A 13942-nucleotide genomic window follows, 5' to 3' on the forward strand; every position below is an offset into this window, starting at 1 on the left:
GTGTAAGTGTGCGTAGGTAGTTTTTATTCAAAGTAATTATGAAAAAATTATCTAGATTATTGTGTAACAACTAACGACAAACCATTTATGCTAGAAATAGTTAGAAAACAGTAATAGCACTTGGCAGCGATGAATAGTTAATTTAACTGTAAATTATACCTAAATATTGAGAACAATTTAATAGTCTAGTATAGTAGAAATAGTAGTAGCAGCAGCAGTAATAGAAGTAGCAGTAGAAGTAGTAGTAGCAGCAGCGTAGTGGTAATACTACCACTAACAAAAATAGCATCAAAACTGTTAAATCTATCACATCACGTTTATAACATCATCTGCATCAGCTTATTATATAATTTCCATAATAAAACCCAGATTTCTAGACAAAAAAATTCTTTGCTAGTTTCAATTTCATTCAAACATGACAAATGATACTATATCATGATATAGCTGTCATCAGAATGGTTATCACCCGAACCAATATCACCAGTATCGTTAGTAATAATAATTTTCAGATTTATTTCCCGTCAAAAGCAACATTGAAATACAGAATCATTTCGATAAGTTGTTTGTATAACTAAGTTAGAAACACATTCTTACATAACAATGCATTTACACAAATAAAGGAATATATATATATATATATATATATATATATATATATATATATATATATAAGTGCTCTAGACAAGTTTTTCATCAACCACATAAGAACTTTGGGTAAAATTTACACATATGTATAATGTATAAAAACATATATTTATACATAATTTAACTGCCATTATGCCATATTGTTTAGTTAGTTGGTTTATTTATTTGTTAGTTGTAATAACAGTTGTTAAGGTTATTTTGTTGTTGTAATGAACTGTATTTTCATTTAAATAGTAAGTAGTTATGTTTTTCTCCGTTTGCCTGTCTGTTTCTCTCTCCATCTTATTTTCTCTCTCTCTCTCTCTCTCTCTCTCTCTCTCTCTCTCTCTCTCTCTCTCTCATGTATGTATGTATGTTATAATGGTGTTAAATAATGAACCATTGAATTGCAGAATGAAGAGATAAATTCCTGAGTGAATGGATGAATGAACCAATGAGTGTATCAATGATTGAATAGGCGAATGAACAAATGAATGATTTAATGACCAAAAAAATCATTGAAAGACTGTTGCAAAATGGCAAAATACAAGTGAATGTATTATTGAAATGAGGATTAAATGTAATATAAGAATGTCTATATTTAGAAAAAACAAATCTATTTAGCTGAATGAATGAATGAACGAACAAACGAACGAACGAACGAATGAATGAACGAACAAACAAACAAACAAACAAACAAACAAACAAACGAATGAGCATGATAGTAATAATAATGATGATTATGAAATGATTACAAAGAGAGCGATCGAAAAAATAATTATTTTATATGGCGATGATAATAATTTTGATTGAGAATAATGAAGAAGATGATGATGATGATGTGTTGATGATGATGATAAGGATAATGAGAGTCTAATGATAATGGTTGCAAGCGAGCGACACGACGACGACGATGATGTTGATGATGATGATGACGATGATGATGATCAAGAATGAAGTTATTATAACCTCATTTGTGATCCTTGAACAACTAGTATAACAAACACCTGAACGAAAACATCATCAAACATCATCACTGTAATAATGATGACGACGATGATGACGAAGAAGGTGAAAATGATGATAATGATGAAGGTGACGAAGAAAATAGAAATGATGATGAAGTTGAAGAAGATGATGATGACGAAGAAGATGATGACAAAGAAGATGAAGATGATGACAAAGAAGATGAAGATGAAGATGGCGATGGTAAGGATGACGACGATGATGACGAAAAAGATGATAATGATGCTTGTTGAATGAGTGAGTAACATGATGGTAAAAATAAATTTAATGGCTAAAATGTTGACAATGATGACGACGACGATGATGATGATAGACAGACCGGCAGAGAAATAAATAACGTTCACAGCGTTTATTATATTTAATGCATGTGTGCCTAAAATCTGCAAGTATATACATATAAAAACATACATATACACACATACATATTTATATATATATACATACATACATACATACACACATACATATTTATATATACATACATACATACATACATACATAAAAGTCTATATTGATTGGCGCCATACATTCATCTTGCTACCATTTTTTTTGTTATAGGTTTATACAGAAATTATATTGAAGTGCGATATAAAAATATTTAAATACATATATAAATATATATATATATATATATATATATATATATATATATATTTATAAAGAAAGAGAGAAAGAAAGAGACAGAGAGAGAGAGAGAGAAAGAAAAGAGAGAGAGAGAGAGAAAGAAAAGAGAGAGAGAGAGAACGAGAAAGGGACGAAGAACAAAAAGCAATACTCTTTTTTAAAAATGTAAAAGGTTAATGCTATCTTTTGTGCAAAATGAAAGTTAAACCCGCACGCACATCTCGCGCTATTGTACGCGATGACCTGACTCGAATACAGCCTGTCCGAAACTAAACTCAAAGACAAACTCCAAGATGTAGAATGCAGGAAACAACGTGTGAAAGTCGTAGCAGTTTGGATGTTGTCAGCCGTCTGTTGTGCCACGAAAGCTATATAGGAGTTTAGAAAATTCAGCTATTTGGCCTTTAAGGATGGCCGAATACTCCGCCGGATTGGGTATTTGGTGCGTCTCCAGCAAATAGAATAAAATGTACATGAATTTGTGGACAGCATAATGATGCAACATATCTAGAGCATTCGATTTTGTATGTGTAAACTAAACATGCAAGCGTACATGCATGCATACAAATACCTATGTACACAGTGCATGCATGCAAACAATTTAATGTAAACATAACCGTGCAACTATGTCTAAATATAGTACAACATAAAAAAACAGAGCCTACAATACATCGAATGTACAATATAATGTGAACAATGAATGAAGGAATGAAGAACGAATGAAGAATGAATAAATGATTATGTTATTCAATTTATAAGTTAATTTTGGATCAATTAATGATTTGATGAATGGATGGATGAATGAATGGATGGATGGATGAAAGAGTACTAATAAATGATCAAATAAAAAAAACAAGGAATGAATAAATGAATGACAAAAATGAATGATCGAAGGAAAGAATTAACAAATGGATTGATGGATGAATAAACGAAAGAAAGAACGTTTTCATCTGAATTAATTTATGCATGTGAGCAGATGTGCTGGCAAATTGTATGTGTGTGCATGTGTGTGTGTGAGAGTGAATGTGTGTGTGTGTGTGAAAGTGAATGTGCGTTTGTATATAATATTAGATGCATTCGTTTATACACACATACACATACATATATGTATGGGTGTGTGTGTGTGTGTGTGTGTGTGTGCGTGTGTGTGTGTTACAGTGATGCACAAAGCAATCAAAAGGTGAAACATGCATTAATTTAGCGGTATGATAATTTGCTGATGTGAGAAAAAAATTACAAAAACAATAAACAACGACAAGCAGCAATAACATAACGCAACTGACAACGATGGTGTTTGACTGTGAGATAACTAATTACTGCACCACAACAAGAAAACACAACCACTACCACAAGAACAATGAGCAATGACATGTCAAACTCTTATATCGAAACAAAACTAAGAGTAGATACAACACCACACAACAACAACACAACAACATCAACAACAACATCAGCAGAAGCAACAACCATCAGCACCACACAACATCATCATTAACAACAACAACAACAACAAACAATACACACACACAACAACAATAAACAAAATACACACACAACAACAACAACACAACCGCACGGCTACTGATCAAACAAACAAAACAACAAAACGAACATTAACGACAACATTAACATCAACAGCGCATCTGGTTTATACAAAATAAAAAAAACAAAGAACAATAACAAAAAACAAAACAAAGAACAATAACAAGCCATAATAACAAAAAACAACGACAAAAACAAAACAAAGAGCAATAACAGTCTAAAGAAAAACCCCCAAAAACACAAATTGCAACACAGCACAAGAATAGAACTTTTAAGCAATCATATGAAGAAGAAGAGAGACAGACATGTTATGCCCTTCATATCGGAAACTAATTAAATTTTACAGTTAAGTGTTTAACAGCGCAAAACACAGCGTGTATGCAAATCACTTGAACATACACACACACATACGTACGTACGTACACACACATACATGTACGTCTTACATGCATACATACATACAAACTTACAAACACACACATGCATAAATACATGCAGACATACAAACACACAAAAATACAAACATATATACATACCTTCATTCATTCAACTGAAGTTGTGATGAAATCTTCAGTCCAATTCAATGCGACTAATTTAACTGATGTTTCATTGATTAGATGTATCACTTTTGGTGTACATAACATGTATGTGCGTCTATCTATATACATGTATGTATGCACATACGTATGTGTTTGTAGGTATGCAAACGTTGTAAAACCATAGTCGCAAAAATTCGGTAATAAACAGAAACCATCATACGTTATAGATGTACCGAATGTTCGACTTGACCGAATAATCGGCTAAAATTAGATATTTATCATCGGCCAATTTCGAAGTGCGAATAGCCGAGTAACAGAATTTTGCAAAATCCGTTCAAGCCATCAATCCCTTTTTTGGATCCGAGAACATTTATAGTTAATAACAATAGTTATAGTTAATAATAACAGCGATGATATTGTTTTGGCCTTCCTAGTCGTTAAATTAAAATGTTTGAATTTGAACGAGAGGTTGAATAATTACCTCGATAAAGAATTGTTGGGCTGACAGGAATCACCTACCGTTCTGTAATAATTTGTTTTTAATTTTTAAATGTGAAACTTTTTTCAAAATTGTGGATTTTTTGGTACATCCCTATTATATATATATATATATTATATATATATATATGTGTGTGTGTGTGTATGTGTGTGTGTGACAGTGTGTGTGTGTGGTGTGTGTGTGACAGTGTGTGTGTGTATTCATCGATTACAATGTTAGCTTATTTACCGAAATAACAACCACAAAAACATGTCAGGTTTTTTATGATTATTTTATTTTATTGATTATTATATTTACTTTGAAATATTTCAAATTTTTTATTTTATATAATTTTCTAATCAATTCATTTTTATAATCAATTCATTATTAAAATCATTTGATATATTTTATCATTATTTTTTAAAAATTGATTTATTTTTTTCACAATCAAAACAGCATGACCACTTTGTGTTGTTTGTAATTTTTTTTTATGTGAATGGTACATCATATACATACATGTATATAATCATGTGTGTGAGTGTGTGTGGGTATGCGTGCATGTGTGTGTGGGTATGCGTGCGTGCGTGTGTTGGTGTATAGCATTACAATGGCCGCGAATTGAAGATGTAGTCGAAATTTTTTCATCTGTAAAGTTATACACGCAGCTGTCCATTTTATTCATTTGTTCATCCGGTCGTTCATTCATTCATTTTTTCATTCATTCATTCATTCGTCTATCTATCCATCCATCCATCTATCCATCCATCCATCTATCCATCCATCCATCTATCCATCCATCCATCCATCCATCCATCCATCCATCCATCCATCCATCCATCCATCCATCCATCCATCCATCCATCCATCTATCCATTCATTCATTCGTTCATTCATTCATTCATGGTATGTGTATTTATTTACTGAGTGTTACAACATTCAACGGTTGGATCAGGTTACATTAACCGTGTGTTGTTAACGCATTATAAATGTTGTTGCAATCAGGTTACATATTTTTTTTTATTATTATTCTTTAAAAATCATAATCTGACAGACGCTGAGACTCTTACAGCATGCAAAGCAATAGTTTAAAATGATGACGAAAAATAAATAACGAAAAAAAAAAAAACTGATATCTGCCTGTTGTAAATTTGTTCTTTTTGTTTGTTATAGTTGACCTAGCAATTTTCAAGTTTTATATTTAACAGCAGTGAAAAACTCTTCATAGCTTTGTCATGCTGTACATCTGTTACATGTGCGATAACATTCCGATCAATCAACTCCAGTTATACATACACGCACACAAACGCACGGACACATACACATACATACACGGACACATACGCACGCACACATGCACACCCATACACGCACTTATATATAAATATATATATATACACACACACCGTTCAATTCCATCCTTGCACATAAACTCACAACACACACACAAACACATACACACAGAGAGAGAAAGAGAAAGAGAGAGAGAGAGATACACACACATGTGATGTGATATAATGAAAATTGTAGAAACAATCTATTGCTAAGCAATCATTTTCGTCAGCATTAAAATACACAAATACACAAAAACACAATGAACACACTCATACACACTAACACGCACACACGCACACATATATTGCACCTGACAACATTATTCTTAACTGCGCGTAACGTAATGAAATAAACGAATCTATCTCTTTTTCCTCCCTCCATCCTTCTCCTTTCTCTTCTCTCTCTCTCTCTCTCTCTCTCACTTCATCTCTTTCTCTCTTTTTCTATCACTCTCTCACTTTTCCTTCTGATTCTTTCTCTTTTTCTCTTTTTCTCCTCTCTCTATTCTTTCTTTATCAATCGATTTTTCTCTCCTGATTTTATAATAAAAACCTTCAGCGAACCAAACGAACAAAAAACAAACGCATCGATGTTTAGCATTCACGCAGCAGAGATAAAAGCGCTAAGAGTTGTTATCGCTGTTGTTTGTTATTGTTGTTGTTATTACTGTTGTTATTTATTGTTATTGAGGTTGTTGTTGATGTTCTAATGTCATTGACAATAACGTTGATGAGGAATTTTTATTCAAAATTTAATTCATCAGTGTTTTGTGGCTGATATGAAAAGATGCTAATGCTCTCAGTTTTTTAACTAATTGTAAGACGTAGACGCCAGTTTAGTTAATTAATTATTAAATTGCTCAATTACTTGTTTACTTAATTAGTTAATTTATTAACAACAACAACAATGACAGCAATGACAGCAAAAACAGTAACATCAACGGCAACCAGCCAATCAGCCATGCCCAGTTGAAATTTTGTTGTGCATGTTTATTTAGAGTGTCCACCTGTAAGAGTGGATACGCAGAAGATTAAGTAAGTTGTCTCTACACAAAAATACCCATATACACATACAAACATCTTAAAAACATACACATGTGTGTAAGTGTATATACATAAACTTACAAGACCACATAAACACACATACAAGACCGCATAAGCACACACACGCAAAGCAGTATTCACGCGCACAGCACACAAAACGGCATACACGCATATATACAAGAAGGAGCGCACACTTATAAGCAAACGCATAAGTGATAAGTGATTAGTTAATTAATAATAACGATTTTCAAGTGGATTGTTGACATTTTGTTTTGTTTACGAAACTTGAAATGCTGCTTGTTTGTTGTAAACTTTATATCTACGTACGTATACATGTCTATCGGCGTATGTGTGTGTGTTTGAGTGTGTGTGTGTGTGTTTGTTTGAGTATGTGTATGTTTGTTTGCGCATTCCATGTATAGCACAAAGTACTGTTGTAGATGTTGGTGAATTAGATGAGTGCATGAATGAAACATTCATTTGCAGTGTAAATCTTCTCGAATGACTGACTCCTAGTTGAAGAAATGATGCACTGACTGACGCAGGCCAGCGTACGTGTACTATACCTGTAATGCGTATTTTGCTAGATGTCTGCTTAGTAAGACCTGCGTACATTATTATTCGTACGTTAAACATTTAACGGATGAAGCAATAGTTATTGCCGTTTAAATGTTTTTGAATTCTTAAATAAATTAACAAAAATATGAAAAAATAAAAAAAAACAGAAATGAATGACAAACGTGAAAACCTATTTTTAAATTTTAACAAAATATTGAGCCTCAAACAAAACGCATTCCAGTTTAAAAAAACAAACTTCTATATATATTTAATGATTAACCAACAAATCGTTAATCATTTGTTGGTTAATCTAGGAATGCTACAACAAACGTGTAATTAAGTCCGTGGATGCTTTAGCCAGCCAGGTTAAAAATTTTCGTCATAATCAGCAATATCTAACACAGACCAGTTACTGAAAAAGAACTGTTGAATGCTTCATTTGTCAGAAAGAACTGTGTGTTTAATACAGAAGAGATACATATATCATGCCCGTAATGTCATGAATTTTGTTGACAATAATGGAAATAAAATTATTTTTAAGATTTAAAATCAGCAAAACAGGTGCAAATTATAATGAGGACATGAATACCCCATCAAATGTTTGATTACTCTTGTAACAATCACTTTTCAATCTGGCATTGTTTTATTTTAGTTTTTTTTTAAATTGAAAAAATAATATGTTCTTTAAAATTTGTTTTTTTTTCAACAAAAAAAGTTAGATCAACAACCGCAAGAGCATACCTACATTTTAACTATTAATGAAAAAAAAACCATTCTACGTTCACAATTGCATCTGGATGAATGAACTAGAATAAAAAATTAACTTGTCCAAAAAAATGTGACATTGTGAGTAATCCGAGTGAATGAGTGCGGTGTGGTGATTAAATCACTCATCAAATACTATAGAAGTTTGAATTTAATCATCGCTATACCAAAAAACTGCAGAAGGTTCGGCGCGATGGTGTAATGGTTAAAATGCCTGACACTGCTCTTGAAGTGAATGGATTCAAATGCAAACAGATCCTCACCTATTCCATGCAATGTCTGAGATGCTATGATTCACGTGTATTGTACATATGCACTGTGTGACTGAGAATCACTAAAGAAAGAATTGAAAAAATGTTGTATTCTTTATGTAAATTAAAAATTTATCTATAACATAATAAAAAATAACTGAAACATGGCAATAAGTATGATATAAGTATGATAACTTAAATATATTTGATTGATTTTTTCATAAACATACAAACAAACACACACAAATTAATACATATATACAAACATTTACATGCACACACACACCACACACACACACACACAGACACACACACATGTAAAATTTTTGTGGGATCCTTAAATATTTATACAACATTTTTAAATTTCCAGTTATTCAGCTAGTTATTTCTTGCTTCACGTTAAACGTCTTTGCGTATAATTGAGAACGCGTTATCATACACGCAAAATCAACACACATGCTTAAATTTGAGTCTGTCTATGCATAAACGCAAACAAATATATACATTATACATTGACATATTTACATTAGACATACCTGTGTATAAGTTGAGTGTTTACACAGATTTTTTAATGGTAGCAATTTCAATTTGGAATCATACAGTACGCACAGTTCTAGGTATGTCGTTTATGCAAGTCCCATATAGACGTTTTCGATACGTTTGTCTTTTCATCAACTATTTTATCCACCTCTCTCTCTCTCTCTCTCTCTCTCTCTCTATCTAACATTTCAAGAAATTCCAGTACAGATTTAAAGTAACTACAGCAGGGGTGGGCAAACTTTTTTGCTGTGAGGGCCGCATTAAGAACTATTTCACCTTTAAAGGGCCGCATATGTACTCTTAAAAAGCAAATTTTTTCGACCCGGGAAATTTTTTTGTTAAATTTGTGGCTCCATTTTTTGGCCACAATGTCTGACTGACGACCTTCTTTTTGGCGGGCCGCATAAAATAGCCTCACGGGTCGTTGTTTGCCCACCTCAGAACTGCTACACGATTAACTAACAACACCATTAACCAATAACGCGAAATCCGCCTTAAATTGATATTTATGTTTAAATATTTCTATTTTTACTATTTCATTTTAATTTTTACTAGTGGGAAAAACTGACTAGCTTCTGAATAAAAGTTTTTCTTATTTTCCAAAGCAAAATCAATAAATTTTGGCGAGTTTACGCATTAAATTAGTTCACATTAAAATATCGAAACAACATTATCGATAATAATTAATAATTTTCATTTATAATTTCAATTATTTGACAAACTTTGTAAAATGTTTTCAATCAGTCTAGTCTAGTGACAATTATTTTATCAATAACGAACGTCAAAGCAAACCTAAAAATATTTTAATAAGCGACAACAAAAATTTATGCAGTCCAATACACACACACATACACACACGCACACACGGGCACACACACACACACTTAAAATTATTGAGATTTTTAACAGTGACAATAAACCAATAATAACAACAAATTGAATCAATAAAAATTAACAACAGCCCTAATAGCATTAGAGGCATGAAGACAAAAACGACGGTCTCACAAGCAATCACAATGATAATCATAATTATAACAATAAAAATCACAACAATAACAATAATAATCATAATAATAAGAAGAATAAGAATCATAATTGCCGCTGAAAACAAATAAGAACGACAGACAGGTACAATTTCAATATTTACACCGATAACCTATAGGCAGTCTAAGTATACATACATGTGTGTGTATATATCTGTGTATACACGTGTATGTTTTATATCTATGTATGTATGTGTGTATGCGTATATATGTGTGTGTGTGTATGTGTGTATTTGAGTGTTTATAATATTGTATATATGTGCGTGTGTGTATGTTGTTTGTACATAAATGAGCAATCATCTATACATGTTTGTGTGTATTTGTCTGTGTCTGTTTTACTCTGTGTGTGTATGTGTGTGTGTGTGTGTGTGTGTGTGTGTGTGTGCAGACGTAACTTTCTACTATTCTGAATGTGAGAGCAAGCATGGAATGAAGAACAGAACGTTATAGCAAGCAATGAATATACACATGTCTGTGCAGTGTGCTATTGTCTTAAATTACCAATAGTCGTCAGCATAATTAATGTCATTGCACTTGTCTTCATCCTAATTGCTGCCATTACTATAGTTGTTGTAACAGTTGTTAATGTTATTAAGTTTACTGTCTTTGTTGCTATGCAGGTTGATTTCATCTTGCAATCGATACGTTTAATTTATTAAAATGATTCGACTTGCATATGGTCTGATTTTTTTTTCGTTGAGTTCTGAAAAGTTTTTTAGACAAAGGTGAAATTGCTGAAAAAGTCAGAATGTTGTTCGTAATAATCGAGAAGTACTAACTTCTTTGTTTGTCTGTTTGTTAGTATCAAGTATGCTCAAGTTCATTTATAAGAATATACACACACGCGCACATGAAGCATTTTTTGAAATGTATGTAACAGCAATCTGCAACTGCTGTCTGGAAACAAGACAGAAACATTCAGTCTCCAGAAGAATTTCTTAATTCAGAATACAACGCTTATGCCAAATTATCTTTATTAATCACATATTCGTGAATCGCTTAATGTTGATATCCAACACAATATCACTGTCCACATGAAGATCAAGTGTTTCCATATTCTGACCTTTAAGACGTCGAAAATATTTTAAAATTTCTAAAGAAAACAACAACACTGAATCAATAACATCAATAACAACAACACTGAATAAGCAACTTCATCAGCAATAATACTCTGTCAACAACATCAACAACAACAACCACAACTCGAACAAAAATATCGACCATATTGATGAAGGGTAGTCAAGCACTTCAGGAATCACTTAACATAAATGATTTTGAAGTAAACATCGTAGCTTAAATGGAAGTTTGACTAGGAGTAAATGATCATATAGTCAGACAATTATGATCTCAACAATATACAAATGAAGCAATGATAATGCATTAAAGTTACATTCAAACACATAATCACATCATTAAACAAGCAAACAAACATAATCGTAAAATCACACACGCATAAATGGATTCCACGTACACACGCACGCACGCAACTCGCAACGAATGCAGCTTACGTATGTGTCAATTGTAGTGAATAGCTAATATGTGCGTGTTTACATGTGCTTGTGTGTGCCGGTGTGTATATGTGTGTGGATGTGGTGAGGTGTGTGCATCTAAACATGCTTATCTATTATTGGTGCTATAATTTAGGTGCGAAAATGTGTGTGTGTGATTTATAAATGTGGGTGAGTGTGTGTGTTTGATTTGATTAAATGACCATAAATCTATATGCAAAAGATATTTGTGTGTGCTTTAGAGCACGCAGCTTATGTGTGTGCATCTTTGTGAGCGCAAGCCAAAATGTAAAACCGCGTGTTAAGTGTGGTGCGTGTGTGTATGTGTGCGTGCGTGTGTTGCGTGCGTGTGCGTGCGTGCGTGTGTAGTAAGTAACCACGTCTAAATATATCTGAACGTTTAAATTCAATTTTGAATTTATGTATTGGTACAAGTATGTGTTGTGACTGTGTATACATAACACACATATACGTGTTCGTAAATCTATACATGTCTGTGTGCTGTGTGTCACGTGCATGTGTGTCTGTACGTCTATATTCCAGAGTGTCTACAAATGTGTACGTGTGCGTGTGCGTGTGTGTGTGTGCATTTATGTGTAAAATATGAGGCATTGTTCATGGGCAAAGACACAATGACATATGCATATAATTAACAAGGCTTTGTTTGTCTCTTCTCTCTGCTATGTTCCCGGCGTGGTTGTGTGCGTGTGTGAGCGTGTGTGAGAGATTAAGTGCATGTGTGTTTGTTTGAATCTTTCCAGGGTATATATATGTATATATATATATATGTTTATATATATATACATATATCTGTATATATGTATATAATTATATATATATATGAAATGAATATATATATATATATACATATATATATATACATGTCTATGTATCTACATATAAATTATTTGTTCGTACGTATATTTTTGTTTTTAAATAATGTTATTGAAAGAAAGGCGCATATTAAACGAGCCACACGTGAAAATGAATGAAACCAACAACAACAACAACAACAACAAACAACAACAAACAACAAACAACAACAACACACTAATATATGAGCAAAAGCATACAGAAGCATCACTACGCAAGGAAAGCCACACAGACAGTGCCTTGTGCTTGTGGAAAAACCTTGGATATGAAATTGGAAAATCAATTTTTCGTTGAAAACTGTTTGCTGAATTAAATCACTTGTTTGTTCGTCTAGGACCTTCCATCAATTTTACAAATTAATAAAACAATATGAAAATAGGGTATTAATAATAATAAACAAATACAAATTTTATAATATTTATTGCCATAAAATAAAATTCCTGTTAGTAAGCTCCGTCGTCTAAGTAAGCATTAACAAAAAAGTTGCGAAATTTCTTCTCATAATCCCGCTTTTCAGCAAACATTAGAGTCCAAAAACAATTTCTCCAAAACTTTTTACCATTTTCATGTAAGTCCGAACAGGTTTAAGAGATACTATGTCTGAGACAAATTCCATCTTCAAACCCTTCCATTCAACAAGTCAGTTGAAATTAAGTTCCACTCTTCAAGGTGTTTCCTAAAAATTCAACCACTAATTTTATTTTCTAATATATTTTTTGCCAATCCCACCCATTTAAGCCACTTTTATAATTATTTTCTCTCAATAATTACACATTGCTATAAATTAGAGAGCATATAACCATAGAGAGACAGATAAATATTTGATTGTTGAAAAAACATAAAATAAATAATCATGCACACCTGTCTTTAAAAACATTCAATCAACACACACACGCACGCACACGCACACACACACATGCGCACACACACACACGCACGTACATACACACACGGATAAGCACAAACAAAAAAACTCTAAAAGCGCGCTATTTGGCGAAAATATAATCAAGAACATAAAAATTTTTCCTGAACGTAAAAGAAAAAAAATCCCAAAAGCAAAAGTGAATGGAAATAGCGAAAAACTAAAGAACTGAGAGAAAGAGAAAGAGAGAGAAGGAAAAAGTATGAACGAATGAATGGAGAGATAAAGAGATGCATTAAACAGGTAGCTATGGAAACCACTGTAAACAATTTTG

Source organism: Helobdella robusta (assembly GCF_000326865.2).
Source record: "Helobdella robusta unplaced genomic scaffold HELROscaffold_6, whole genome shotgun sequence".
NCBI lineage: Eukaryota > Metazoa > Annelida > Clitellata > Rhynchobdellida > Glossiphoniidae > Helobdella > Helobdella robusta.